Genomic DNA, 25,941 nt, shown 5'->3' with positions numbered 1-25,941 from the left:
GGCGCGGTGGCTCACGCCTCTAATCCCAGCACTCTGGGAGGCCGAGGCGGGAGGATCATTTGAGCTCAGGAGTTCGAGACCAGCCTGAGCAAGAGCGAGACCCCGTCTCTACTAAAAATACAAAGAAATTAGCTGGACAACTAAAAATATATAGAAAAATTTAGCCAGGCATGGTGGCACATGCTTGTAGTCCCAGCTACTCGGGAGGCTGAGGCAGGAGGATCGCTTGAGCCCAGGAGTTTGAGGTTGCTGTGAGCGAGGCTGACGCCACGGCACTCTACTCAGGACAACAGAGTGAGACTCTGTCTCAAAAAAAACCCCAAGAAAACAAGGGGATGACTGTATCACCAAACCTAGCACAAGGCCTAACAGTTAACAGTGAATATTTTTTTAATTCATAAGTGAATAAATGAATATTCTACATACAGATTATAATTTACTTTTGCAAAATAACAGCACTTGAATAGATCTTTAAGTAGTTAAGTGTGATTGCTTTAATCTTACTACTAAAAACACCTTTCTGTCACATTTATAATCTAAGTTTAATGGGTCGTAGTTAGTGCCTTTTAGCTTAAGTGCAGTGCGTTAGAAATAGCACTTTCAATGGTGGGTGTCAGAAGATCTAGACTTTTCTCCAGCTAATGGGGAGGAACTGTTGCTTTAAAATAATAAATTATGCATTCTTCCACGTGATACCAAGGAAAGAACTTTTTTTTTTTGACACAGAATCTTACTCTGTCGCCCGGGCTAGAGTGCCGTGGCATCAGCCTCGCTCACAGCAACCTCCAACTCCTAGGCTCAAGCGATCCTCCTGCCTCAGCCTCCCGAGTAGCTGGGACTACAGGTGCTCACCACCATGCCCGGCTAATTTTTTCTATATATTTTTAGTTGTGTGATTAATTTCTTTCTATTTTTGGTAGAGATGGGGTCTCGCTCTTGCTCAGGCTGGTCTCGAATTCCCGACTCCTGAGCTCAAACGATCCTCCCGCCTCGGCCTCCCAGAGTGCTAGGATGACAGGCGTGCGCCACCGCGCCCGGCCTGGTCATCTCCTTTTGTCGTGTTCCATAGGCACCTCGCTTCCTACTCTTTCCTCTAAATCTTTCTCTCCTACCATGCTCACTCGCTGTTTTTTTTTTAAAGGCCACTGTTGAAATATTTGTGAGTGGACAATCTGTTTTGACCCATCAACACTTTGGGTTCCATTAGCACATCATTATGATTGAGGGTGTCCAATTTTCTGCCTATAATGGTGGCTTTCAGGATGGGTCTTGGGATACGTAGGTTTTAATTGGGTTTTGACTCACACTTAGAAGACAGTTCAGGGCAAGGCGTGCCGTGTTGGTTGGGCACTGAGGAGGTAGGGCGGCAATTACAGAGTGAATTCCTTTCATTTTGTAGTTTTGCCCAGCAGAGGCACTGCCACTGGGACACAGAATTCTGAAATTGTCACTTTGTTACAAATAGTAAGTTTATCATATAACCAATGTGCAAAAACTAAGGCTTCATATAGGTTGTGAATTTTAATATGTGAATACAATTTTCTTCCATCTCTAGGATTCCTTTGTTGTTCTTGTCCACTTCCCATTATAATTTTAGAATTTAGCATTTGTTCTATTGACATAGCAAAGGAACTATAATATTTTGTTCTGGAAAATATCTAGTCTGAAGGGTGTGTGATTCCTTTTTCTGTGATCTTTGTTTTTTCATAATTTGTAAAAGAATTTAAGAAGTATCTTAATCTTTTGTGTCTAAAGATTTTTTTTTTAAAAAAATATAATAATAGGTAAGTTTTCCTAGATTATATTTCTACCACATCATACTTGTATGTGGGAAAGAGCCTTGTAAAAATCATTAATGTGAAACCAACGAGGCCAATGAGAGCTATTATTTTTTATTAGAAAATTAACTTCCAAATGAATGTTTAAATGCAAGCTTCACATAGTTAAAAATGCAATTAAGTCCGATTCCTTGACACTTGAAAGCTCTTTTTATATATTTATCATTTCTTCAATGAATATTTACCAGAGGCTTGCTCCGTGCCCAGCAGCACGCTTGCGCTGGGGTGGAAATGAGGAGCTTAATTCTAGTGGGAAAGGCAGACAATAAATAAATAAGGATTAACTGCTGCTTGTAAATGCTAGGAAGGAAATAAACTGAATGGAGACACTGCGAGAGAGAGGCTGAGTGGGGAGGCCACTCGAGGGAGGCTTTTCCTGAGACAGTGAATGGGAGTTGAACCCTAAGGCTGGAAGGGGAGCCCAAGGCAGCCACCAGGGCAGGGAAATGCCTGGCAGCAGAGGGACAAGGCTCAGAGGAGGGAAGGCTTAATGTTCAAGAGACAGAACAGGCCGGGCGCGGTGGCTCACGCCTGTCATCCTAGCTCTCTGGGAGGCCGAGGCGGGAGGATCGCTCAAGGTCAGGAGTTTGAAACCAGCCTGAGCAAGAGTGAGACGCCGTCTCGTCTCTACTAAATTTAGAAAGAAATGAATTGGCCAACTAAAAATAAAAACAAAAAATAAGTTGATTCCTTGGTTTAACTGGTGTCTGCCACAATTTTTCATTGAAAAAGTCCATTTTTACTGTTTAAGCTGTGAAATAGCCCCTCCTTTAACCATAAGAGAATGTCAAAGACCTGGAATTGAGGGAGAGTGAGTGAAATCCGTTTACTTCTTTTCTTCCTTATATATCTCATCTCCAAATAGTGGCTTAGATAACTTGTAGACGCAAGTGGAAATTTAGAAGAATGCAGCAGATCATGTGGCATTCTGTTAACTTAGAGTAGCAGGCATGACCAGCTTATTACCGTGCGGTCAGTGGAGAGGTCATTGCATTGGAAATCCAATCAGGGACCAAAGTTTCAGTCTCTAATCTGCCACTCACTGGCCATGTGACCTTAGCCTATTTAACTTCTCTGGTCTTCAGTTTTTTCATCCATGATTTGAGATGGTCTTTATAGCTCCCTACAGCTCTGACTGTTCATGATTCTATATGATTTCACTCCGTTTCACTTAGTGAACAATATTAGATCGCATTGTGGGAGCTTTAATGTCTTTAGAAATGTTTTAAATCACAACACCTAGGAATTTATTTTTTTTTTTGAGACAAGAGTTGTTGTCCCAGCTGTTGCCTGAGCTAGAGTGCCGTGGCGTGAGCCTAGCTCACGGCAACCTCCAACTCCTGGGCTCAAGCGATCCTCCTGCCTCGGCCTCCCGAGTAGCTGGGACTACAGGCATGCGCCACCATGCCCGGCTAATTTTTTTCTATATATTTTTAGTTGGCCAATTAGTTTCTTTCTATTTTTAGTAGAGATGGGGTCTCGCTCTTGCTCAGGCTGGTTTTGAACTCCTGACCTTGAGTGATCCTCCCGCCTTGGCCTCCCAGAGGGCTAGGACCTAGGAATTCTAATTAATCCCAGAGTAGGCACTCCCCACTCTGAATTAGCCCCTCCTTTAGCCATAAGAGAATGTCAAAGACCTGGAACTGCAGGAGAGTGAGTGAAATCCACTTACCTCTTTTCTTCTTTATATATCTCAACTCCAAGGATCTGGGATTAATTAAAGGAGAGGCTATTTCAGAGTAGGGAGTGCCTCTTCCGTGTTAAGTGCTCAATAAGTAGTCTTGTGAACCAGGACACTGGTTTTGATGACTGGACTTTTGCTGTGTTAATAATCAATCCCTTTATTCTACGTGACCCTATAAAAATTTTTTATAACTAGATCACTTCTTCTTAGTTGTATGGGTTGATATGTGTCCCACCAAAATTCATATGTTCAAGTCCTAAGCCTTATACCCCAGTATCTCGGAACATGACCTTATTTGAAAATAAGGTTGTTTGCAGATAAAATTAATCAAGTCGAAATGAGGTCATTATGGTTGGCCCTAAATCAATATAAATAGTGCCCTTGTAAAAAGGGGAAATTTGGACATAGAGACACGCATACCAGAAGAACATCATGTGACGATGAAGGCAGAAATCGAAGTGATAGGTTATCTACAAGCCAACTAACAGGAATTGCCAGAAAACCATCAGAAGCTTCCAGAGGGGCCTGGAACAGAGTCTTCCTCACAGATTTCAGAAGGAACCAGCCAACCCTGCTGAGACCTTGATCTTGGACTTGTAGCCTCCAAAACTGTGAGACAATAAATTGCTGTTATTTATTTATTCCCCCCCCATGGCTGTTATTTAAGCCACCCAGTTTTTGATACTTTGTTACAACAGCCCTTGCAAATTAATGCACTTGGCATCCCTGATTTGGTGATCAATGTCTTGAGCAATTGTAATAGCCTACGAAGAAAGTAAAGAAATCGCAGGCTTACTCTTGTGTAGATCTCAGAACCATGACTGCTATGGGGTGAATGTCTGTGTCCCTCCAAAATTCATGTTGAAACTTGATCCCCAATGCAATGGTATTAAGAGGTGAGGCCTTCAGGGGGTGATTAGGTCTTGAGGGCTCCACCTTCATGAATGGGATTAGTGTCCGCATAAAAGGGCTTGAGGGAATCTGTTTAGCCTTTTTTGCCATTCCAATGTTTGGGGACACAGCAACCAGGTGTCATCCGAGAAGCAGAGGCAGGCCTCCCGTAGACACTGAGTCTGCCAGCGCCTTGATTCGGACTTCCCAGCCTCTAGACCTGTAAGAAATCAATTTCTGTTTCTTTATAAATGGCCTCGTGTAAGGTATTTTTTTTTTTCCCTGAGAGAGAGTCTCACTCTGTTGCCTGGGCTAGAGTGCCGGGGCATCAGCCTAGCTCACAGCAACCTCCAACTCCTGGGCTCAAGCGATCCTCCTGCCTCAGCCTCCTGAGTAGCTGGGACTACAGGCATGCACCACCATGCCTGGCTAATTTTTTCTATATATATATTTTAGTTGGCCAATTAATTTCTTTCTATTTATAGTAGAGACGGGGTCTCACTCTTGCTCAGGCTGGTTTTGAACTCCTGACCTTGACCAGTCCTCCTACCTCCGTCTCCCAGAGTGCTAAGATTACAGGCGTGAGCCACCGCACCTGGCCAGGTATTTTGTTACAGTAGCAGAAATGGATAAGTTGAAAAGGTCTATTTTTTATTTTTCTGCAAATTCTATTTCAAGCCAGACACATTTTGTGGACTATTCATGGGATATTTTGCTACTATTGGTAGGGTTTTTTGTGCATATGTACGTGTGTGTGTGTGTGTGTGTGTGTAGTCACAGGTATGTAAATGTGAATGCTAACTCATTCTTTATTTGGGGGGGGGGTTGAGACAGAGTCTCACTTTGTTGCCCAGGCTAGAGTGAGTGCCGTGGCGTCAGCCTCGCTCACAGCAACCTCAAACTCCTGGGCTCAAGCGATCCTCCTGCCTCAGCCTCCCGAGTAGCTGGGACCACAGGCATGCGCCACCATGCCCGGCTAATTTTTTCTATATATATTAGTTGGCCAATTAATTTCTTTCTATTTATAGTAGAGACAGGGTCTCGCTCTTGCTCAGGCTGGTCTCAAACTCCTGACCTGGAGCAATCCACCCGGCCTCCCAGAGTGCTAGGATGACAGGTGTGAGCCACTGCGCCCAGCCTTTTACATTTGTTTTTTAGGTTTTGCTATAATCTTAGAGTGTGGGGTTCTCAATATATGTTATACCTTACCAATAAATTGTTTTTTTTTTTTTTTTTAAAGCAACACAGATGCAAAAATGCTTTTGTTTGGTTCAGGTGAGTGGGTTCAGAAGACTGTCTGGATCTAGCCATAGCATGAAATTTTCAAATATGACTACTTTCAAGGGTGACATTCTGACATAAGCCATCATCAATGATTTTTAACAACGAAATCATCTTGCAAACCTATCAAACAAGTCTGGCCTTTGTTATAAAAAAACTTAACTTTCCATGTCTCTGATTATGTACTATAGTAAGATCGGGGTAGTTAAGAGAGAGCTGATAGGTCTGAATGAAAATGAGGATGATAATTAGTTTTGTGCTTATTAATGAGTAGAAGTTTATGTGTATTTGCATGTCTGCAATTAATAGCCTATGAGAATGCAAACAATGCACTCATCTGCTTGAAAAGTAGCATTTCTTGCAAAGATTAAAGTTTTAAAACAGTCTTGTTGTGGCCGGGCGCGGTGGCTCACGCCTGTCATCCCGGCACTCTGGGAGGCCGAGGCGGGAGGATCGCTCCAGGTCAGGAGTTCGAAACCAGCCTGAGCAAGAGCGAGACCCCGTCTCTACTAAAAATAGAAAGAAATTAATTGGCCAACTAAAAATATATAGAGAAATGAGCCGGACATGGTGGCGCATGCCTGTAGTCCCAGCTACTCGGGAGGCTGAGGCAGGAGGATTGCTTGAGCCCAGGAGTTCGAGGTTGCTGTGAGCGAGGCTGACGCCACGGCACTCACTCTAGCCCGGGCAACAGAGTGAGACTCTGTCTCAAAAAAAAAACAAAAACAAAAAAACACGAAAAACAGTTTTGTTTTGCAAACACGAAAAACAGTTTTGTTTTACTACCGAGTAAAGAGGAACTTGTGTTCATCCTAACCAACTATTGTTCACAGCTAGTCTGGACGCCACAGGGCCATTGACAAAACTCTTACGATTGTGGTTGAAATTAGAGTGACTTACTTAAGCACACCATTTGGGGTGAAAAGTCATTATACGTGACATTCAACTTCGATAGTGGTAGAGGAAGAATGGAGACTTCAGATTTTCTTCGGATTCACAGTGTTATAAAGACAAATGAAAACAAAAATGACCCCTTATGAGCCCACAGTTCGTAACTTTGACAGTTATCAGCACGAAATACTCACTTCACCTAGTCCTTTGAAAGTTCTAACAAACACCAGAGAAAGCATTCATCCAGGGGTAAAATGTATCCCATAAAAATAGTCTTTTCTTTAAAGATGCTTCTGAAACTATCAACAGTTATCTCACAAACAGTTTGCAAAATGGTTCTATTGTCCATAATTTATCTTCTCAAGTGTGCGCCCTAAAAGCTTAACTCTGGCAGTTCCATTTCAAAACCCAAAGAAATATAAGCAGGACTATGACATGCCACAAAAATGATCATAACTGGTGATCAATTTTAATCTGATTCTAGGTTCTCTAATAACGTTAATGGCATTACAGCGTTTGGCTTCAAGAAATGATGTAAATAACACATTTTAAAAATGCCATTGATGGCCGGGCGCGGTGGCTCACGCCTGTAATCTTAGCTCTCTGGGAGGCCGAGGCGGGCGGATTGCTCAAGGTCAGGAGTTCGAAACCAGCCTGAGCAAGAGTGAGACCCCGTGTCTATTATAAATAGAAAGAAATTAATTGGCCAACTAATATATATAGAAAAAATTAGCCAGGCATGGTGGCACATGCCTGTAGTCCCAGCTACTCGGGAGGCTGAGGCAGGAGGATCGCTTGAGCCCAGGAGTCTGAGGTTGCTGTGAGCGAGGCTGATGCCACGGCACTCACTGTAGCCTGGCCAAAAAAGTGAGACTCTGTCTCAAAAAAAAAAAAAATGCCAATGATTTTATGATCTCATTTCATATCTGTCAACCCAGGTTGTTCAAGACATCCGTCATTGTATACTGAACATTGTTCCATTTATTTGATTTTTACTTAGATGCACCTGCTTCTATTAAAACCTGTGCTGCATTGGATTCTTGAATTATGATAGTGAATCTCTCAAAGTGCACATATGTGGCAAGCAGAATAATTTTGCTATTTACTAATCTTTTATTATCTTACAGGTAGCTCAAGCTGCCAAACACAAGCTCGGTGTGGCTTTTTAAAGGCGGAGAAGGATTAACTATTATAGTTAATTATTCCTGTTTTGCTCACATTGACAATCTGCTTTAAGACACCCCAAGACATGCTCTGAGTTTGGAGTCCTTTCCAAACCCCCCTAGCATTAGCCGATATGCAGGGACTCAGGAAGACAGTTGTTAACGATTGTTGATAAAGTATCAGCTACTACCCAAAAAGATCTTCTATCCAATTTATTTATTTTTTTGAGACAGAGCCTTGCTATATTGCCTGGGCTAGAGTGCCATGGCATCAGCCTAGCTCACAGCAACCTCCAACTCCTGGGCTCAAGCGATCCTCCTGCCTCAGCCTCCCGAGTAGCTGGGACTACTGGCATGCACTGATGTTTTTTCCATATATATTTTTTGTTGGTCAATTAATTTCTTTGTATTTTTAGTAGAGACAGGGTCTTACTCTTCGAACTCCTGACCTTGAGCAATCCTCCCGCCTCGGCCTCCCAGAGTGTTAGGATTCCAGGCGTGAGCCACCGGGCCCGGCCCCAGTTTATTGTTGATAAAGTGTCAGCTACCCCAAAAGACCCAAGGCCCATATGCAGCTGAGCAGCCCGTAATCACATGCTCCATCTCACCCTGCCATAGGAGAGGAAGCGCTCGTTTTCCAACCGCTCACTGTCTACATTTCTCTTTAAGGGTTGGGCAAGGCTTAAGTGTCTGTCTGCACACCCCTCCCGAACCTGGTGTCAAGTGTCCAAGTGCTCTCCTCTTCTTTCCTTCAGGGCTCAGCGGAGATGTCCCTTCTGCTGGGATATCCAAGGCCACCTTGACCAGCTGAGACGGGGCGTGGGTCAGGGCAGCCACGTTGCAAAGCTGGAGGGACCTCATAAGCATTGTGGGTTTTTTTTTTTCAGCATATTATAGGGGTACAGATGTTTAGGTTATGTGTGTTGCCCTCCCCCACTTCCCCCCCAGAGTCAGAGCTTCAAGCGTGACCATCCCCCAGATGGTGCGCATTGCACTCATTATGTATGTATATGCCCGTCCCCTCTCCCCTCCCACCTGCCCGACACCCGATAGATATTATTCCTGTATGTCCACTTGGGTGCTGATCCGTTAATACCAATTTGCTGGTGAGTACATGTGGTGCTTGTTTTTCCATTCTTGGGATACTTCACTTAGTAGAATGGGTCCCAGCTCTAGCCAGGAATATACAAGAGGTGCTAGATCATCATTGTTTTTTGTGGCTGAGTAGAACTCCATAGTATACACAGACCACATTTTATTAATCCACTCATGGATTGATGGGCACTTGGGTTGTTTCCACATCTTTGCAATTGTGAATTGTGCTGCTGTAAACATTTGAGTGCAGGTGTCTTTTTTATAGAATGACTTTTGTTCTTTTGGTAGATGCCAGGATCCAGCATTGTGGGGGTTTTTTGGGGTTTTTTTGAGACAGAGTCTCACTGTGTTGCCTGGGCTAGAGTGCTGTGGCGTCAGCCTAGCTCACAGCAACCTCAAACTCCTGGGTTCAAGCGATCCTCCTGCCTCAGCCTCCTGAGTAGCTGGGATTACAGGCATGCACCACCATGCCCGGCTAATTTTTTCTATATATATTAGTTGGTCAATTCATTTCTTTCTATTTTTAGTAGAGACGGGGGTCTCACTCTTGCTCAGGCTGGTTTCGAACTCCTGACCTTGAGCAATCCTCCTACCTCGGCCTCCCAGAGTGCTAGGATCACAGGCCTGGGCCCCTGCGCTCCATCCCCCTTGTCTTTTCTGAGATGGCCCTGTCCTCAATTTGATTTTTTAGTGGCAGAGAATTCGCTAACCAATGAGATGACTTAATATTTATTTGTTTAATGTTTTATGAGCCTATAAGTATATATGGAAGTCTCAAAATCATTGAAATCAAAAAAGTTGGTTCTGCTTTATGGAAAACAAATCCTTCTGCTGTAGTACATTTTTCCATTAGAAGAAAAAAGAAACAAAACCCTGATTTTCAGAATCCTGCCAACAGCACTCTAAATGTAAGTGCTAGATTTGCAAATAGGCTTATATTCATATTTAGAGAATATGCATATTCAGAGACTTAATATTTGGTTATCTTCAGACTAAGTAAAACTTATGGCTAAAAATAAGAGGGGTAACATATAAATAGTGGGAAAAGTTAGGGAGCATGAACAGAGAGCCATGATGAGAATAGAATTGCGAGGAAGAGGTACAGAGAACTGGGTGTTATTTCCTGTTTTGGTTTTATGTCTTTACCACTCCCGGAAATTCGGTTCAGTTCCATCCAATTTAACAAACATTAACTGGGTACCTGGAACGCAGTGGGCCAGAGAATGCAATCTCTGCCCCATGTCCTTAGAGTTGGAAAGGCAAGAAACAATGGGACAGTACGGTCACCCCTTCAACTTCCTCTTCCCCACCTTTCTGAAGCCACTGTGTCATTGAGGGGTTGGACTTCAGTTCCAAGGGTTGGCTCTGATTGGTCTAAGCCTGTCATGGTAGCCCCACCCCCTGCCAGGGATTGGATCTCACACCCTGGCCCAAGCCTGGCATGACAATCCTTGGGCCACAGTGGCTGAACGTTCAGGAACGGTGGTGTGACTTGGTTCAGGACAACAAAACACAAATGGGGATTTTTCTGAGGGTTCCAGGGAAAGTTTCCTGTCTCTTAAAATAGAGAATAGACAGTAGGGTGTTCTTATAGCCCCTGTGGGGCAGGGTTAGGAGACCCCAAAGCACTGTAGACTGTTGCTATTTGTTTCAAGATAAAGCAGATAAAACCCAAATTGGTAGTGTCAACAGAATCACAGAGAGATGGATCAAGAACCCTGATCAAACTTTGCCTGAATCTGTACTATACATTTAATTGTATGAGTCAATGGATCTTTTTGTTGTTTAAGGCGGTTTGAGTTGGCTAACTCTTGCCAGGTGATAAGCACGCCGGCGGTACCTTTGACACTTGTCCGAACACAATAAATTACATAAAGATTACACTGCAGAACACAGCAGAGTCCAGCAGGGATCAGAGCGAATTTACTCCTAATCAGAGCGTGCAAATAATAAAAATGCTGTAAATTGCAAGTTCAATGAGGCCCACAAGAATGACTTAAAATCTAGCAGAACAAATAGCAAACATTAAATAAGAGAAACCTAAGTTCAAAATGAATCATAGGATTCGAGAGTTAGATGAGATCTCCAAGCTCAGATAGGAAAACCCCTAGATTTCCTGTGCAGAAATACGTCCTGAGAGGTTAAGCAACTTGTCCGAAATCACACAGCCGAGCTGAGCAGGACCCAGTTTCCTTGAGTCCCAAATGGGCCGCTTCCCGCGGCATTCCATCGTTTCCTCTCTGAAGACATAAAACGGAATAGGGAAATGGCATTTTAAAATGTCAGCATAGGCAAAAGAGTGAGGAAAATACTGCATTTGTATTTAATGGGGATTTGGGAAGCTCATAATAGAAATTTTGGATATTTTGTTTTTAAATAAGACCGTGGCCTTTACTGAAAGGTTGAGCATATGCTCCAGCGCGCAGCCACCTGGGTAGCAGGTTGCCGGGCGCCCCGCCCAGAGCGAGGCAGGGCTGGCTTAACCCATCCTCACCCCAAACCTGTGACCTCTCTCCAGCCGTCTGGCAGCTGGCTCTCGCTGAAGTTAGACTCCATACCTTCTTTTACGAGATCGAAAGGCAACCATAGCAGTCCGCCCAGCACGGCTCTCTTTCTTCTACATGTGAGTGAGGTAGGAGATTCCAACAGGACCGTGTTATGCTAAAACTGCAGGTCTCCAAGCACTGGGTTTTGTCTCAGGTGTTCTATTTTAATTGCTCTAAGATCTTAAACATGTTTTTAAAAATCTCTGAGCCTCCATTTCCTGGTCTGTTGAATAACCACTGCCCTGCCAACCTTCGGGTTGTTGTGAAGATCAAAAGAGCTAATGATTATGAGAGCAGAGGGTGAATTCTACAGCCCTGTTACTACGATCAGGCTGCTCGGCTTAAAGATCAGGGAGCCAGAGGCAGCTGACTGATTTCCTATTAGTCTATTAGAGACAGGTAGACCCACCCCCCTTAAGAAGAACGAGAGAAAACCTCCACTTTATAGATTCATAATTACATTCAAAATGGCCACAAGATTTGCTAGATTTATTCAATAGCTGCCTTGCGAAGCTATATTTGAACATTGGATTCTACCATCTCTTTTTAACTGATGCCCCAAATGTAACAAAACATTATATAAAATGCCAAGAGAGATTGGTGTGAACAATCTAGCCTAATGAAGCCCATTTCAAAACTAGATTCCAGCATTATTTTGCATTTTATCTAACAACAGCAACAACAACAAACACCTCAAAGAACAAGTAAGAGATTAACAAAGGAAATAGAATGAATTTGCAGTAATATTACAGCCATCCGACAAATCATTCTTTCCTTCAGGCCCTTCCTAATTCTCCTTTACCTGGCGTTTAAGAGCCTTGCAACTTGAATATTTGAGGGATTTACTCCCATTTAGAGTCTCCAGGGTGACAATTTAAACAAGTGACATCTCCGCTTTGCCAAAAGGATTCTGAGATCTCCCGATCTATCATGTTAGCATTCTTTCGGCACTTCACGTGTTTGTCTCTTTGCGGTTCCCACAGAGGGATTTGAAGCAGTTTATACAAATATATGCTCTGTATTCATCTGACATTTTTAATCAAAAAGAAAAAAAAAAAACAAAAAAAAAAAACAAATATATGCTCTGTTCAAGAACAAAATAAAGTGGAGTGAGTCTGAGGAAAGAAAAACATATGGATAAGAAAATATGATGCTCTCTCTACCAGACATATATGTAGCCCAACTCAGTTGCAAGCAGTGGAGGAGAGAAAAAAGATTCTGAGCTTCCTAGCAGCCAGCGCAAAGATGAGTCATTGCTACCTGGTGATTGCCATTTGGCTTATGGTCAACAGCCTGGGCTGAACTGGAGCAAAGGCGTGGAAAGCACGCTTGGCCCATAGGCAATGCTGTGTATGGAGCCATAGAGTAAAGGCCTTAAACTGCACCCTGAACTCTGAATATTCACTTTTAAAGCATCCATCCCTCATCCAGCCCCTGGGCCCAGCAGAAGGGTTGCCGGCTCAGTACACTTCTAGGGTGAGCACCTGACGTCCAGATTCACCTACCCCAGGCCAAATGGGTACCGTCTAAATCTCAGGGAAGCGCAGGGAGAGTCTGCCGCCCTTGGCAACTTACTGCCCCGGGCAACTGCTTGTTCTGACTTTGTCCTTTCCCAGCTGGGGTCATTGTTCCAACTTACTTGTAGGAGTTAGTGCTTCTTAGATGCCCAGAAGCCTATTCTCAGAGCTCGCTCATCAGTCACACTGTTTTTCTCACTAGTCAATTCCAATCTGAAGAAAAGCGAGTTACTAATTTGGAGAAAAGTGTTTAAATCGTTGTAATATAATGTTTTTGTGAAAAGCACTCCTGCACAACTAGAGTTGAGTTGTATATGTGAGATGGTAGAGGCCCTGGAATTTGAGGAGCTGGTTTTGTTTTTGTGGTTTTTGTTTTTGTTTTTTTTTTTTTTTTTTTGAGACAGAGTCTCACTTTGTTGCCTGGGCTAGAGTGCCGTGGCGTCAGCCTAGCTCACAGCAACCTCAAACTCCCAGGCCCAAGCAATCCTCCTGCCTCAGCCTCCCCAGTAGCTGAGACTACAGGCATGCGCCACCATGCCTGGCTCATTTTTTTCTATATATTTTTAGCTGGGCAATTAATTTCTTTCTATTTTTAGTAGAGACGGGGGTCTGGCTCTTGCTCAGGCTGGTCTCAAACTCTTGACCTTGAGCAATCCTCCCGCCTTGGCCTCCCAGAGTGCTAGGATGACAGGAGTGAGCCACCGCGCCCAGCCTTCCCGTGTTCCTTTTGACAGCTGTGTCCTACAGACAATTTCTGTCCTTACTGAAAGAAGAAACTGAAATGCGAGGACCATACATGTGCAGTGGCGGTGAGTTTGAGCTATACGAAGTAGTCGAAGAACGGGCAACACCAGTTGGGTAGCTTGATTTGGTGGTGTCGTTAATCATTATTTTGTGATCTTTTTTTAAGTCACCATCTGCTCGCTAATAATGTTTTAAAAAAACATGACCTTCGTTCAACCTCTACAGATGGTTTGTTGTAAATGATTTGGTCTATCTAACAACTAGTAAGAAATTACCAGAACTTTTCGGAGAACATTCTTTAATTCATTTACACAGACTCGAGTGTTTAAATTAGATGAACATATCATCACTTTTATTTTAGTCACAGTTGTCTTCTCTTGTTTTGATCTGCTGTTTGACTTTTTTGCCTTGCCAACCCAGATTCAACTGTCTCCGAAGACGTCTTTAGCTATCATTTTAAAAAAAAAAAAAATCAGCTCTCTTTCCTTTGGATAGTTCTGAACCTGAAAAATTAAAACAATACTGTCTACTTGTGCTTTGACTCCAGTGCAATCTTCAGAGAGCGAAGTCATTTCCCCATGGCTGAGTAGGTTTTCTAGCAAGGTCCACATGAACATGTGCACTTGAAGAATAGCAATAATTCCACATTTTCCTTTCCTAGTCTTTGAAATATAGAATGTGGAGGATGTACAGGGCATATAAATTACTAAGATTCCGTGTGCCTTTAAAATTGCATCTCCTAGGGCCGAGCGCAGTGGCTCACGCCTGTCATCCTAGCACTCTGGGAGGCCGAGGCGGGAGGATCGCTCATAGTCAGGAGTTCGAGACCAGCCTGAGCAAGAGAGACACACCATCTCTACTAAAAATAGAAATAAATTAATTGAACAACTAAAAATATATAGAAAAAATTAGCCGGGCATGGTGGTGCATGCCTGTAGTCCCAGCTACTCGGGAGGCTGAGGCAGGAGGATCATTTGAGCCCAGGGTTGGAGGTTGCTGTGAGCTAGGCTGACGCCACGGCACTCACTCTAGCCTGGGCAACAAAGCGAGACTCTGTCTCAAAAAAAAAAAAAAAAAAAATGCATCTCCTAGGGCCAGGTGCGGTGGCCCACACCTGTCATCCTAGCACTCTGGGAGGCCAAAGTGGAAGGATTGCTTGAGCTCAGGATTTCAAAGACCAGCCTGAGCCAAGAGCGAGACCCCGTCTGTACAAAAAATTAGCCAGGCGTTGTGGCATGTACCTGCAGTGCTAGCTATTCGGGAGGCTGAGGCAGGAGGATCACTTGAGCCCAGGAGTTTGAGACCAGCCTGGGCAACACAGTGAGACTCGCATCTCAAAAAAAATAAAAATTAAAAAAAAATTTTTTTTAAAGGATGCTTGTAATAGTATTTTCTCTGATAAAGAGATTCTATTTTTGCTTCCAAAAGATTGGAAGGAATAAGATTCTTCTGTAGACATACAACACTCGAAGCAGAAGGTCTGCAACCTATTATTACCTGTTTTTTTTCTGTCACTATTGTCTGTATATCTGTTGTTTGTCATTATCTATTTTCTGTTATTGTCTATCACCCTATTATCCAAGAATACATTTTTTATCTTATAACTGTCCCATTTGCCCGTGGACAATTGACAAGGGCAATAGCCCTGTATCCAGACATAGCAGGCTAAGAGCTCAAACCCAAGGCAGATGATACATTTTCTACTCTTTCTTCTTACCCACTTCCAAGCCCTGAAACACTCACATAGCAAAGTATAAACAATGGAGTAGGAAATAATGATTCACCAGGGTTGTTGGAAGTTTCAAAGGTATAATTAATTCAGTACAATTTCACTTGTTTGCCTTTTCCTTTTCAAAAGCCATCTTAGATGTAGGAAATGGCATTTTCTAAATCTAAGATAAATAAATATCAAATGGTTTTTTAAAAAGGTATGGCGGGTTCTGGCATGAAAACCCATTGTCTTTTAATGAGATGAAGATATTTTAAAAGTTTATGATAGATCAACTTTACTTTTATAGGGCAAGGTTATTTTTTTTTTTTTTTTTTTTTTTTTTTTTTTTTTTTTTTTTTTTTTTTTTTTTTTTTTTTTTTTTTTTTGAGACAGAGTCTCGCTTTTGTTGCCCAGGCTAGAGTGAGTGCCGTGGGGTCAGCCTAGCTCACAGCAACCTCAAACTCCTGGGCTCAAGCGATCCTTCTGCCTCAGCCTCCCGAGTAGCTGGGACTACAGGCATGAGCCACCATGCCCGGCTAATTTTTTCTATATATATTAGTTGGCCAATTAGTTTCTTTCTATTTATAGTAGAGACGGGGTCTCGCTCTTGCTCAGGCTGGTTTCGAACTCCCGACCTCGAGCAATCCGCCCGCCTCGGCCTCCCAGAGAGCTAGGATTACAGGCGTGAGCCACCGCGCCCGGCCTGGGCAAGGTTATTTTTAATAAAATTCTCTATTGCTTTAGATCAGGCGTCCTTAAACTACAGTCCACGGGCCACATGCCGCCCGCCGAGGACATTATCCGGCCCGCCGGGTGCTTTTGCCGCCGCTGCCTGTCCTGCTCAGCAGCCGACTCGTCCCGGGCCCACAGTGCGCACTCTCCACCGGTCTGAGGGACAGTGGACTGGCCCCCTGTTTAAAAAGTTTGGGGACGCCTGCTTTAGATCATATATTCTTTAGGTGTTAGATATTTCTAATACTGAAGTCATTTAATAAGATAATTTTATGCCTGCCTTCTTGCTGTTTTCTGCTTCCTTAATTGGTGACCCAGCTCATGGAGGTCCCCACACCCCACCACCCCCGACAGAGTCTTGTTCTGTCCTCAGGCTAGAGTGCCGTGGCGTCATCATAGCTCACTGCAACCTCAAAAACCCTGGGCTCAAGCGATCCTCCAGCCTCGGCCTCCCAGAGTGCTAGGATGACCAGCGTGGGCCACCTCGCCCGGCTGCAGCTTTTGCTTTGAAACCTCGTGGCCTCCCTGTCAGAGGAAGACGTCAACGTGCTGTGATCATCGCTGTCTTCAGGGCTTGGATTACTGTCGTCACGTGCACCTGACTTCCACACGAGCGGCGCCGTCGTCCCTCAGTGTGCGTGCCACTGTGCAGCAGGACAGGCGTGCTCAGGTGCTAGCGACACGGCGTGTCCTCTGCCGTGAGCCACGCTTCGAGGAAGTGCCGAGGTTTTTCAGATGTGGCATCTTTTTTTTTTTAAGTTTTTTTTATTGTTTGCTTTTTATTTTATTTTTTTATTTTGTCTACATATTTTTTTTAGTTTCTTTTTTTTATACACTCCAAAATCATAGCTTGTTGAATATTTTTTGCTTTTTTTTTTCAGACAGAGTCTCGCTTTGTTGCCCAGGCTAGAGTGAGCGCTGTGGTGTCAGCCTCGCTCACAGCAACCTCCAACTCCTGGGCTCAAGCGATCCTCCTGCCTCAGCCTCCCGAGTGGATGGGACTACAGGCATGCGCCACCATACCTGGCTCATTTTTTCTATAAATATTAGTTGGCCAATTAATTTCTTTTTATTTATAGTAGAGACAGGGTCTCGCTCTTGCTCAGGCTGGTCTCGAACTCCTGACCTCGAGCAATCTTCCCGCCTTGGCCTCGCAGAGAGCTAGGATGACAGGCGTGAGCCACTGCGCCCGGCCTGCTTTTTAAATCAATTATTATTGGTGTTTCAATTATTATTGTGTTTAAATCAGTTATTCTGTTTTTCCCCAAACATTTTTAAGAGAATGCAAATTGCAATTTCAGGGACTGAGTTTTGAGAAATAAAGAAGGGTCAAATTATGCAATAGCTGGCAATCTCCACCCAGGTTTTTCCTCTTTGCTCAGATGTGACATCTTTAATACAACTGTTATCTGCAAAAGTTTCAGAAAGCCCACGCTCTGGCAAATTATCACAGTGCCTGCGTCCACTCGCTTCCTGGCTGGCTGTCCCCGGGAGACCGGTGATGAACGTGGGGTTGTCTGGAAGCCTCCCCCGGCGCCTTGGCCGGGAGGATGTTAAACCCGCAGCCGCTGCTGAGGGCCCGGCTGTTGGAACCGGAGCTGAGTCCGACGAGTTAACCGGGGCAGGCTGCGGTGTGGGAAATGCAGGAAATGACTAACCGGTTGCTGCCTGCTGCCGTGCAGGGTTCCCGCGGTCGGGCTGGCGTGGACGGCGCGGGGCGGCCACGAGTGGTAAACCAGGTCAGCGAGACTCGAAAGCAGAGCTGCTTTGTCCTCCTTTCTGGAGTTTTAGGCACTCACATTTTCCTTTTTTTTTTTTTCCAGCATATTATTTTATTTTTTCTGCAAGTTTTAATATTTTTTAAAAATTTTAATTATGGTACATAATGGGACACAACATGTCTTAAAAAAATAAAAGATAACAACAAAAAAAATTTTAATTATGGTACATAATAGTTGTATATCTTTATAGGGTACGTGTGATGTGTTGCTACAGGCAAACAATGTGGATTAATCAAACCAGGGTGATGGGGTAGCCATCACTTCAAGCATTTGTCATTTCTTTGTGATTCTATTCATTATTTTAAGATATACTCTAACTTATTATTTTTTTGAGATAGAGTCTCACTCTGCTGCCCAGGCTAGAGTGAGTGCTGTGGCGTCAGCCTCGCTCACAGCAACCTCCAACTCCTGGGCTCACTCGATCCTCCTGCCTTAGCCTCCCGAGTAGATGGGACTACAGGCATGCGCCACCATGCCCGGCTAATTTTTTTTTTCTATGTATATGTTTAGTTGGCCACTTAATTTCTTTCTATTTATAGTAGAGACGGGGTCTCGCTCTTGCTCAGGCTGGTCTTGAACTCCTGACCTTGAGTGATCCTCCCGCCTCGGCCTCCCAGAGTGCTGGGATTACAGGCATGAGCCACGACGCCCGGCCTCTAACTTATTATTGATTATAGTCACTTTGTTGTGCTATCAAATATTGTTCATCCTCGCTAACTAGATTTTTCCACCTATTAACCATCCCCACTCTATCGCTCCCTCCCTGCTACCCTTCCCAGCCCCTACCGTCATTCCACTCTCTGTCTCCATGAGATCAATTGTTTTTCATTTTTAGCTCCCGCCTATGAGTGAGAACATGTCAGATTGTCTTTCTGTGCTTGGCTTATCTCATTTAACATAATGTTCACCAGTTCCATCCATATTGTTGCAAATGGCATGATTCAATTCTTTTTCGTGGTTATATAACATTCCATTGTGTGTATGTATTGCAGTTTCTTTGTCCTTTTATTTATTTATTTATTTATTTGAGACAGAGTCTCACTTTGTTGCCCAGGCTAAGTGAGTGCCGTGGCGTCAGCCTTGCTCACAGCAACCTCAAACCCCTGGGCTCAAGCCATCCTCCTGCCTCAGCCTCCCGAGTAGCTGGGACTACAGGCATGCACCACCATGCCCGGCTCATTTTTTCTATGTATTTTTAGCTGGCCAATTAATTTCTTTCTATTTTTAGTAGAGACAGGGTCTCGCTCTTGCTCAGGCTGGTTTTGAACTCCTGACCTTGAGTGATCCTCCCGTCTCAGCCTCTCAGAGAGCTAGGATGACAGGCGTGAGCCTCCGCGCCCGGCCTGTGTTGTAATTTCTTTATCCACTCATCTGTCAGTGGTCACTTAGGGTGAATCTAAACCTCGGCTATTGTGAATCGTGCTGCAGTACCCATGGGAGGGCGGGTATCTTTTCGATATACTCGTTTCCCCTCCTTTGTTACATACCAGCAGTGCGATTGCTGGGTCATATGATAGTTCTCTTTTCAGTTCTTTGAGGCGTCTCCATACTGTTTTCCGTGGTGGTTGCACCAATTTCCATTCCCACCAACAATGTAGGAAGGTTCCCTCTTTCTCGAGCAAGCACTGAAAATATTAACTTGTCCAAGATCCTGCTTTACAGCAATCATTGATGGGACCAATGACACAGTTTGCAACACCTTAAAAAAATCCTGTCAGAGTTGCAGAGCTAGTTTTATTATCCCATTTCCTTAAAAAGCCATGGAACCTCATTAGCCACGGAAGAATCTTTGTAAAGCTGATGGAATTTGGCCCTTGAATGATGCAAAAAGATGCATGCATGGATTTTGCAAGTTCATACTGCCACATAATAAATGCTTTAAATCTTTGGATTTTTAAAACACAATAAATACAAATACTGGAGTATGTAATTTCAGAGAAAAATTTCTTTAGAGTATAAAAAGTTAAGAGGCTAAAAATATATTTGGCTTATGTGCTACAGTGATTTTTCACAATATTAGAAATCCAGCCCTCAGCTGACCTGGGAGATAAGAATGGTTTTTAGATTTTTAAAAATTAAATTAAATATTTTTTCAGAGACCAAGTCTTGCTCTGTTGCCCAGGCTGGAATGCAGTGACGAGATCCTAGCTCACTGCAACCTCAAACTCCTGGCCTCAAGTGATCCTCCTGCCTCAGCCTCCCTAGTAGCTGGGCTACAGATGCATGCCACCATGCATGGCTCATTTTTTAAAATTTTTTTGTAGAGACAGGGGTCTTACTCTGTTGCTTAGGCTGGTCTTGAACTCCTGAACTCATGCAATCCTCCTGCCTTGGCCTCCCGAAGTTTTTTTTTTTTTTATATATATCTTTTAGGTGTTGTAAAAAAGAAAGAAGAATCCACAGCGACTATTTGTGACTGGCAAAGCCTAAAATATTTACTAACTACTCCTCTGCAGAAAAAATTTCTCCACCCTAGTGGTAAGCAGCGCTGTGTGTTACATCCCCTATAATCCACAGACTAGTAACACCGACTGGGCCCTTAAATAATGTACAATCTCCACCTAAGGGGCATGAGGCTAGACAGCAAAAGGTCAGAGAAGATGGCATCAGATAAGAGCTTCAAAGAAAAAGGAACCAGGCTTGGTGGGGAAATGGGGAGTGGCTGCTTAGGGCCGAGTTCTTCTGATGAACCTTGATCAAAAGATCTTGAAGGCTAAAGGTGGGTGGGGTGGAGAGGGGGTCACAGTGTGTCTTGGAAGCAGTGATCGATTCACTTTCAGCAGCAGCTGGGGAGGCTGGAGGCGGGTGGACCCCAAGGTGGAACGGGAGGTGAGGGCCACAGGATGGAAGGTGGGGGGAGGAGTTTGTACAGAGGGAGAGGTTCGTTCCTTTAAAGGCCAAAAGGACGACAATTTTTTTTTTTGTGACAGAGTCTCACTCTGTTGCCTAGGCTAGAGTGCGGTTGCATCTGCCTAGCTCACATCAGCCTCCAGCTCCTGGGCTCAAGTGATCCTCCTGCCTCAGCCTCCCAAGTAGCTGGGACTACAGGCATGCGCCACCATGCCTGGCTAATTTTTCTTTTTCTATATATTTTTAGTTGGCCAATTAATTTCTTTCTGTTTATGGTAGAGATGGGGTCTCGCTCTTGCTCAGGCTGGTTTCGAACTCCTGACCTCGAGTGATCCTCCAGCCTCGACCTCCCAGAGTGCTAGGATTACAGGCGTGAGCCACCATGCCTGGCCAAAAGGACGACAATTGACACTTATACTTTGGTGTTTGCTGTAACTGTAATCTCACATGGTTACATGGAAGTGTTTTATTCCAATCAGTGAAAAATAAGGAAAATAGCCACTCAGGCTGAACAGCTAGTGAATGAGTGGGTCTTGGCTGTGAGTCAATGAATATTAATATATGCAGTTACCAAGTCACCATTAACAAATAAAGCAACACAGAGTTTCAACCTTTTCATCAGACTTCTTGAAAGTCCTATTTTAAGGCAGTTTGGTGAGGCTGCCAGGAATGCCGAGTTCACCCCGACTCAGGGCATGACCTTTGGCCAGCACTCGGCTTCTCACTATCTCAGTTTCCCCCACCATAAAATGCAGATAACACACCTAGCTGCCTCATAGGCGTGTGATAAATGTCTGCAAAAGTCTTTCAAGGTAAGCTGATGGGAGGGAGGAATTTCTTTTCCAATAGTTTTTTATTTTGGGGGGTGGGGAATGACATTATCAAAATTAAAACAGTCTGTTTACAGTTTTTAAGAGCCAAGAACTTTGCAAAACAGAAAATAATAATAATTATTATTACTTTTTTTTTTTTTGAGACAGAGTCTCGCTCTGTTGCCCAGGCTAGAGTGAGTGCCGTGGCGTCAGCCTCGCTCACAGCAACCTGCAACTCCTGGGCTCCAGCGATCCTCCTGCCTCAGCCTCCCGAGTAGCTGGGACTACAGGCATGCGCCACCATGCCCAGCTAATATTTTTCTATATATATTAGTTGGCCAATTAATTTCTTTCTATTTATAGTAGAGACAGAGTCTCGCTCTTGCTCAGGCTGGTCTCGAACTCCTGACCTCCAGCAATCCGCCCGCCTCGGCCTCCCAGAGAGCTAGGATTACAGGAATGAGCCACCGCGCCCGGCCCAGAAATAATTGTTCATGAAGGATGCAAAGCCTACAGATTGCTAAAGATACCCATCATCTACCAGTGAAATTCTCTGACAGGAGAATTTTCTGTTTTCTAAATTAACATTAGGGTACTTTTTGTTTGTTTTCTTCTCTTTCTGTCTCTCTGTCTTTTTTTTTTTTTTTGGTTCCATGATGGGAGAGAATATTAAAAATCAAGCCAGCCCCGCCCCGGGCAGCGTGTCACATGTTGTTCTATCCGGGCTTCCAAGGTTTGTAGCGTTCTGCCCGGGCCTCCCCTGTATTATTCAGTTGCGAGGATACAGAGGGAAATCCCTTTCTGCACTTTTTTTTCTTCCTTTTCAGATTTTCATAATCTGTCCTAGAGAGGGACGGTGGCAGGGCCTGCAGACAGAGGTGACTGGCCAGCGGCCCTCTGAGACCCAGGGAGACACTGGAGTCCGCACGGGGGAGCCGCGCTGGGGTGCACGGGCGGGCGCTGGAGAGGACGGCTTCTGCTCCACCGGGAGTCTGGGTGGTGAAGTACCTGTCAGGGTCTTGCTTGAGCCACTTACCTTCCTCTCTTTGTCCCTCTTGTTCTTTTTTTTTTTTTTTTTTTTTTTTTGTGAGGGACACAGTCTTACTCTGTGGCCCAGGCTAGAGTGAGTGCCGTGGCGTCAGCCTCGCTCACAGCAACCTCACATTCCTGGCCTCAAGCGATCCTCCTGCCTCAGCCTCCCAAGGAGCTGGGACTACAGGCACGCGCCACCATGCCCGGCTAATTTTTTTTAATATATATATATGTATATATATATATTTTGTTTATTTAGTTGTCCAGCTAATTTCTTCTTATTTTTAGTAGACACAGGGTCTCGCTCTTGCTCAGGCTGGTTTCGAACTCCTGACCTTGAGCCATCCGCCCGCCTCGGCCTCTCTTTCTTTCTTAAAGAAATTTTTACCTTAAGACTTGTCCAGAGAGGAGAGAGAGGCCCAAATAGTTGAGTTTGCTCTCTTGCTGGGAGGACAACAGCTTGAAAACCACAAAGCCCTGACTTTGACCCTAGATGACTCATCCTGATAATTATCAGATTTGAATCTTCTCTTCTGGTTTGATGGCAAGTGATGAGTGGAAAAAGAACTTCGATCAAATGTGCATGCCTACTAATCACCTTCCTTATGGCCTTTTGCAGAATTCTTTCTCAGTTTACCTGTATTTCCATGGAGGGACATGGGAAAGATATGCTACCCGTGCAATCCTTGTGGACTGCTTGGTTAAAAAAAAAACACAAAAAAACGTAGATGAGCTGTTTCCAGGCCCTTGGAGAAGGCTGCCCGCATGACGAAGAGAACATGGCAGAAGTCACAGAGGTGGCTGGAAGAGGAGAAAGTGCCTGCTAATGAAATCTTGATTTCCTGTGGCTTCTCTTTGCAATAGGATTGCTAAGTAGAAAAGCCAGCCTAAGGCCGGGCGCAGCGGCTCACGCCTGTCATCCTGGCACTCTGGGAGGCCGAGGCGGGAGGATCCTTTGAGCTCAGGAGTTCGAAACCAGCCTGAGCAAGAGCAAGACCCCCGTCTCTGCTATAAATAGAAAGAAATTAATTGGCCAACTAAAAATACATAGAAAAAATGAGCTGGGCATGGTGGCGCATGCCTGTAGTCCCAGCTACTCGGGAGGCTGAGGCAGGAGGATCGCTTGAGCCCAGGAGTCTGAGGTTGCTGTGAGCGAGGCTGACGCCATGGCACTCACTCTAGCCCGGGCAACAGAGTGAGACTCTGTCTCAAAAAAAAAAAAAAAAAAAAAAGAGAGAGAAAGAAAGAAAAGAAAAGTCAGCGGAAGCAAACTGCAGTCTCCGCCTGCCTTCCTTGGGAGCTGGCGTAGTCGCTCCCGCCCTCTGCGTCTGTGACTTCTCAGCACTTTCTCCTCAGTGCGAGGATCGAGGATCGAGGCTGGCATCCCAGAAAACGCGCCTGTGACTCAGCAGCATTCCAAGTCCAGCCGAGCCTCCCCAGCCTTCCAAAAGAAACGCTGATTTGAATTCAGCTGCTTAAAAAAAAAATCAGCCTCTAAGCAGGCAGCTCGAAACTTCCTTAAAGTGAGGGTTTCAAGCAGGTGCTGGAAGGGAAACCGGCTCGTGTTTTACCTGCTTTAATTTTTCAGTTTAAACCAGTTCTGCGTCTGAGTGTGTGTGGTCTTTTGAGCTCCAGACTCTGCTAAATTAATCTTGATTTTAAAGTCGAGTGGGAATAAGACAAAATTTAATTAAATTAATTAATTAATTAATTAATTAATTAATTTTTTGAGACAGAGTATCGCTCTGTTGCCCAGGCTAGAGTGCCGTGGCGTCAGCCTCGCTCACAGCAACCTCCAACTCCTGGGCTCCAGCGATCCTCCTGCCTCAGCCTCCCGAGTAGCTGGAACTACAGGCATGCGCCACCATGCCCGGCTCATTTTTTCTCTATATTTTCAGTTGGCCAATTAATTTCTTTGTATTTATAGTAGAGACGGGGTCTTGTTCTTGCTCAGGCTGGTCTCGAACTGCTGACCTTGAGCGATCCTCCTGCCTCGGCCTCCCAGAGTGCCGGGATGACAGGCGTGAGCCACCGCGCCCGGCCCATTTAATTTTCTTATTCTCACAAACCACTCGCTCAGTGTTCCCATCGTGCCTAGTCAGGGACACGCATTGCTGCTCAGGGTGCCCTGCTCACTGCTCACCTGTCCCTGGGGGAAGGCTAAGAAAGATGGGAGCCCTTTTGGAAGACTCCCGGATGGGTCTCCTGGGGGGACGCAGGTCGTGGGCCAGCAGGGGAAGCCTGGAGCTGGGAGCGCTGGCTGTGTCGCCTTGGGGTGGAGCAGCCTCAGGCCGGGGTGGTTCTCCTGCAGTGAGTGGCCCGGTTAGAGGCTCGGATCTCATGCTTGCACCCAAGTCGCTTGTCTCTGACTTCGGAAGAGCCACCGAGTGGCTAGGAGAGACCGGAGCCATAGCCGCCTCTTCCTGACACGCAGAGCCTTCTTACTGGCAAAGCTCTGCGTACCGCACTGGCTGGGCTAACTGGAACCCTCCCTCTGAACTGCAAGGCATTAGGCTGTTGCATAATAATACAGTGCTACTAAGGAAAGGAAAAGCTGATGCATTTGGAGCCCCAAGCCCCCCTTATTCCATTCCACCCTTTGCATGGATTCCTTTTGATTTTTTTGGAGAAAGAGTCTTGCTTTGTCATCTGGCTAGAATGCAGTGGTGTCAGCCTCGCTCACAGCAACCTCCAACTCCTGGGCTCAAGCGATCCTCCTGCCTCAGCCTCCCGAGTAGCCCACAACACCACACCCAGCTAATTTTTTTTTCTATTGTTTTGTAGAGACAGGGTCTCACTCTTGCTCAGGCTGGTCTCAAACTCCTGAGTTCAAGAGATCCTCCCGCCTCGGCCTCCCAGAGTGCTAGGATCGCAGGCGTGAGCCGCCGCGCCCGGCTTTGGTCATGCACTTTACCACCGTACTTTAGCTCTTACGGAAATTCATGGCAAACCTGGGTATCCTGAAATAAGGATGAGCCAAGGGGTTAAACTCATTTAGATATATTAAATACTCCTTCCTGTAATGTTACATATTCATATGTTTGTTTTAAAATGTTAGTTTTACTTCTATTGACAGGGCTCGTGTCTATGAGGGATGTTATAAACTCTATTGACAGGCTTATAATATTTTGCTTTTAAGTGACAGATCTAGACATGGAAATGTAAACAACCAGTCACCTAGACTGTTTATTCTACAGTGCTCTGAAGACCATTCTACTTGCGACTGTAATTCTGCACTCGTAGTTTAGAACATTCCCCCAGCGATGCCAGCGTGTGTGCGTGTGTGTGCGTGTGTGTGCGTGTGTGTGCGTGCGCGTGTGCATGTGTTTATGAATAATATGATTTCCTCGTGGGCGTGAATCTCATCCTCTGT

The sequence above is a fragment of the Microcebus murinus genome, chromosome 28 (genome assembly GCF_040939455.1).
Source record: "Microcebus murinus isolate Inina chromosome 28, M.murinus_Inina_mat1.0, whole genome shotgun sequence".
NCBI lineage: Eukaryota > Metazoa > Chordata > Mammalia > Primates > Cheirogaleidae > Microcebus > Microcebus murinus.
This window is presented reverse-complemented; position numbering follows the sequence as displayed.